Source organism: Festucalex cinctus, chromosome 18, assembly GCF_051991245.1.
Source record: "Festucalex cinctus isolate MCC-2025b chromosome 18, RoL_Fcin_1.0, whole genome shotgun sequence".
Taxonomy (NCBI): Eukaryota; Metazoa; Chordata; class Actinopteri; order Syngnathiformes; family Syngnathidae; genus Festucalex; species Festucalex cinctus.
The window spans coordinates 9,750,018-9,756,082 of record NC_135428.1 but is presented as its reverse complement, the minus strand read 5'-3'; positions in this window follow the sequence as shown (position 1 = coordinate 9,756,082).

Sequence of the window (6,065 nt, the reverse complement as noted above, 5' to 3'; positions counted from 1 at the left end):
TCGGCAATATATCGCAATACGACAGCAGGCAATTCTCGAATCGATTCAATAGGCAGCCGAATCGATTTTTTAACATCCATTTTTGATGGAAAAATATTCCACAAAACGTCTAACTTTTACACCTTAAGCATGGAAGAATGTTATATTAATGGAACATTAAGCCTTAATATTTTATTTCAACACTGTTCAAACATGAAAATGTTACAACCTTTTTGTTAAATACAGTAGCTTACAGTTATAAGACTAAAGTTTCAGATCAATAAATAATACATTTTCATACAAATCTTACAGTGTACATGTGCAAGTTTAACTGAAAGGCATTTTCTAAATTTGAGTAAAAAAATCGCAACAATTGACTTGTAAATTCATATCGGGATTAATCGGTATCGAATCGAATCGTGAGGCAATTCACACCCCTAAAAATAATAGTAGCATTTTGAAATAAACCGACGTACACAAGCTCCAACCTATCAAATGGCATTATTTTTTAAATCAAGTTCTCAACTCAAGTGTGCATATGAATTATTTGCATAAAACCGTGAACGCGATCCAGAAATCCAGTACCCCCCCCCTCCCTCCCCGCCCAGACCTTCCGTCTTTCTCTCCCAGCCTCTCGCTTGGAGAGTCCAGTCCACCTCTTCGGACCGTCCCGGGTGCTTGGCAGGCGTTCAGCCCAAGTGTGTGGACATGACACCGCCAGGGCGGCAGAGATTTTCCTTCGTTTCTCTCCTTCCCGATCGCAGACTGGCTGACATTGGCTAGAAAGTGGAGCAGCTCGTCAGGGACAATCAATGAGAATCGATCGAGCCGCGCGGATGGAGGCTCCAGTGTTGGAACATAGCAGCTGAGGGAGAGAGAGTGAAGGGGGGGTAGTGGATGTGTGAAGGGGGGTACCAACCGTGACACTGGCCAACCACCCTCCCTGCAAACAAATATTCTCTGTGGCTCGTAAACATGACACTCACTTGGCAAATACTAAAGTCAAAGGCCACCGAGTGCGTAATTACGCACAGGCGTCACTTTCCAAACGCACGCACAATAAATGCAGTCTCACCAGTTAACTTACGAGTGTAAAGTGATTAACATAATTCAATTAAATTCTCAGTTCCAAATAGAAGCAAATGAGCTCTTTCACAATTTGCCAACTTCTGCCCCATAAAGTAAATACAGTTCATTTTAAACATGAACACATTTGTTTTAAACAGTGACATCCAATACAAGCTATTTCAATTTTAATAAACCTAATATTTGATTGACATTTTACATCTATCTTTAGTACATTTATATTTATATTATTTACGACAAAAATAATTTACATGTATTCAGCTATCTATGCCAACCACGTATAGCGGAACAATAACATGTTCTTCCACTAGATGGCAGAAGGTACATAATAAACCTGTGTATCCACTTTTTGTGATATTTTTGTTTAGTAGTGATGCATTATTTATTTATTTGCTTGTTTTTTTAACACGGCGGTTTCATCTAACCACAATACAATCACACTAATATTAAAACTGAGTACTATTGTATTTTACAATATTTGATGCCACTATATATCCAGTGACTCCCTCCATGATGATACAAATAGGAAAACAAACATGCTAACAGCACACAAATGGTTTTGTGTGACGTAAGCAAGTTTTCAGTCACGTTTGAAATGGACATGAAACTCCAATTACTGTAAAATTTAAGCATCACAAATTTACATTTGATGTCAAACAGCAAGCCAATGTATATGTAAACATTTGACTGGGTTAACACTCAAGAGCAGCAGCGCCCCTAGTGGTTATAATTCCGGTATCAATAGTCTTCATTCAATTTGTATTCCTTGGGCCATGGTTAGCTGTTATTTTTCACAATCTCAAACATTTGTCACGAGAAATTTCTACTTTTTCAGCAAAAGGACAGACCGTACTGCTCACAGCCACTAGAGGACATTTTTACATGGTGTCCCATATTATTTAAAATAAATAAATTAAATAAAACAGACTCAGTCTAAAATATCTACAATTTTATACATTTTATGGATTTATTTTATTTTATTTTTTTGTGTGTGTGTGTGGGGGGGGGGGGGGGCGACTGTAATGTACATTATATGGTATTAACTTTAAATTGCTTTCTGCCTTTGAATTTCAGCTCAGCATCAGCACCTTACAGCATCCACATGCAATTTGTAGTATGTGTCCTTCCTTTTGACTTTCCCAAGTCTTCTATCCCAGCTCAGGAAAAGAGACGATATGACATTGTTAAGGCAAAAAAAAAAAAAGAAAGGCGGCGGCGAGTCATGCGTGGACGGGTAAGAGCAGCTAGCTGTGACTCTTGGACGTGTTGTGGTGGGTGCAGTGAACCCCGCAGGCTGCAGCCACACTCGGCTCTTTGTTGTTTTGGTCGTGCGCAGCGAGGCACGGTACTTTCCTGAGCCGGGGAAGCAAGATCACTGTTGCGTGGCCTCCATCCCCAGCTGCAACACATGACCGGCGCCGTAGGAAAGCCCCTGACTGCGGCCCAAAAGGAGGTCTATAAGGGACGGGTATGTTGTGGACCGTACCAACTGGACGTATACATTTCACAGAGCATAGCTTCGGATTCTAACGTGCAAACCCCTCAGGTTTCCACCTGGTTTACTCCATTTCTTCACCACTGCCCTCTAACATTCATAACCTCTGACCTACTGACATTCCTGTGCCTTTGACCATTTAAATCATACAGCAGGTTTGCATTTAATATATGACATATTCAACCTATAAGAAAAACAAACAAACATAGAAAACACTGCAATATGCAGGCCAGGCCAGTAGTTGGCGATAACAATTTTTTAATGCATAAATTGGCCTTTGAAAAACTTTCATTGGCATATCCAGAACGTGCTTGTAAATTAACATTGTGTTAAGTTATGTGAATTGACAAAAAGAGTAGAAAAAGAGTAAAGTTACTATGGCTGTGCAATTAATCGAAATTCAATTGCAATTTCAATTATTACACTCGCAATTACAAAATCAGCATAATCATCAAAAAGGATTATGAATACTAATTTAGAGTTCAATTTTTAAATGTATACATTTGCACCTTTTTCTTAAATTTTAAACTAAATTTAATAAAATTTTGTTTCATCCAAAAGGAACTTGCATAATTATGTTTCAAAGAATTGTATTTTTCTTAATAGTTTTATAATTATAATAATTTTTATCGAATTTTATCGAGGCGCCCTGGAAGTTACGTTATATTTTGCTGGAAAAGTGTCACATCTACAATTACCACTTCCCCAAAGCAAAATATTGATATTGTGATTATATTAGTTTATCTCCTGAAGGAAGTTAAGGGATTTTATTTATTTTTTTTACAGTATGTTTTATGCCCACCCAGTTAGTCCAAACCCGGATTTTTCTTTTTAATATGTTGGTGGAATATGAATTTAGCAGCAAATTCCACCTGTTTTTATCCGTCCCAGGGAGCAGCCATTTTGCCACTTTCTGTCGACTAAAAATGACATCACAGTGCCTAAGGGCTCATTTACGGGTAATCAACCAATCACGGCTCACGATTACCCGAGTCATAAGCAACTGTGATGTCATTTTCAGTCGCCAGCTAGTGACAAAATGGCCGTCCCCTGAGATGGATCAAAACAAGTGGATTATGCTGCTTAATCCATATATTCCAGAAATGTCATATTAATCATAATGTCGTGTTAAGACAGGTGGTGGCACATAAAACATGGGCATTAATGTAAAGAACATTTTACACTTGATTTCCCCTTTCACACCAGCATACATTCAACTGTATCAATTATATTGTCACTTATTGATAATTTTGAAGTTTCCTTTCATTAAAAAAAAAAATGTTTAACTCTAAAATGTTACTGTACAATTGTGATTTACTTTTCTGATTATTAAACTAATTACTATGATTTAATTAGTGTTTTCATAAAACTTGTATTTTTTTTTGTTCTTTGGATAACATTTAATGGTCAAAATAACTTTTTGCTTTGTGACCCTCCCACATCATTTTCTTGCAATACATTGAATATTTATGCTCCAAAAACACTGCTGTCATGTAAACAAACAGCCAAAACAACAGTTTAAAAATAATAATTAAAAAATTATTTAAAAAAATAAATAAATCTGCCCCATATAAAAATGCATACCTCATGAGCTTGTGCACAAACGAGACATGATTAAACTTGTGATTACTGTATTCAAAGGCAAACACTAAAAATTAGTTACGACTTTGCCTAATTATGCATATTTTGATGGCTGTTGGCTATTTTTGCTCACAACTCTTGCAACTAACCTGAAGTAAACATCATTGACCCGAGAGAAAAATACACAAAAGGAAGATAACTTAATACTATTGGTTGTTCACTTCAACTCAGTCACATGTCCATGTTTATAAAGCTCAATTGATGCGTGCAACATGCTTTTAGGGTCAATTCTAATGTGAGTTATACTCATATGGCAACATTGGTTGCCTTCATTGTATGATTTTGGAGGCGGCCCTCACAGTGCACCATTAATTCCAACCACGTTGCCAGTGCACCATGCCAGAAATTTACAGCGTCAACAAATGTAACTGCCAGTCATTCACAAATTGCTTTTATTACCTCTTTTTTTTTTTTTTTTGCCAGTCACTCATTAGTGAACATTTTTGGTTATAATGCAAAACGATACATGCATCCCTGCAAGGCTGACTTGGACTAAAGGATGAGGTCATCATCCATCTTGGTCAGGGCGTGTTTTCATTGTTTGCCTCAGGTTTATCAGTCCAAGATTATATTGACAACTTCAAGGACGCACCACATGCACCCGGGATGCAATATCGGACACTGTGCTTGTCAGCCAAGTCCCCTAAGCAACGGCACGGATCGTGTGTGCTTTTTTTTTTTTTTTTCCCTTGTAAAACCTCGGGTGCATCTCTGAGCTCCAAACTGCGGAGGCCGTCTGTCTGATGAGCAACTCAGCCTCCATTTCTAGAGATTTATTACTCATCCTCGCGCTCATCACATGCTCAGGCTCCTCACCCAAGTTGTCCCATTGTGGGACCAGATTGAAGGAGGGCCCAAAAGTATGATTCGATGACATCAACAGGTCTGAAGAAGGCACTGCTCATAAGACGGGCAATTGTTGTCTGTGATGATGAACGCGAAGTAGTTTTAACGCAGCTTGTCATGACAAGGCAACGGAATAGTCGTTTACCTGTTCAGTGGGACAAAAAGAGCGAGGGCGCCATCTAGTGGCAAAATCAGACAACCATTTTCACTGGTAAACCTTCTCGACTGCAAAAGTCTTTCATAATCTTCTCACTTCTCTTTTTAATGACTTCCACGGAAACAGCCAGTTCAAAAATAAATCTGCTAAAGTTTTCACTACTATAATCATTTAGTTTGTTAATATAAAACGTTAAAGTTGTGTAGGGGAGACCGGGGCTAGTTGTATCACTTTTTATACTTATGTATATTTCTTGGAATCAATACATCATATAAAAACAAAACGTATACCAGATGAAAGGCCAAAGTCTTGTGTATATTTTTCGTATTCATGTCATTTTCGTACTTTGTGTCGGTGCAGAGTTATAATCCATCAAATAGAGGGAGTGAACATGTGACATGTTGCCCCACCAATGGGTAAGTTGTCACACTATAAGATGTCACGTTGGATTTTGCAACTAATAAAGCAAGGACAAAATTATCCTTGTTCTCCTGTTTTTTGTTTTGTTTGTTTGCTTTTACAGCCAGAAAAATTGTTTATCGTTGATCTTGACAAATTACTATAGTCACTGAGCAAACTTTAACATAGAATATTATAAAATAAATTAAATTCCTTTGGAACTACTGGCATGTAGATCATAGCTCTCAGTCTCAAATGTCTGATTTGTTTCCCTTAAACTGGACATTTGAAAATTTTATTAAAAAAATTAAAGCATTTCAGTTAATCGATGGATGGCACCTGACCATATATGCGAAGAAAACTAGTATTCCACTTTTTCGTTGCGCCCTCTGTCATATACACGCCATATACCCGTCATATACAACTAGCCCCGGTCTCCCTACTTCTTTTTTTTTTTTTTTT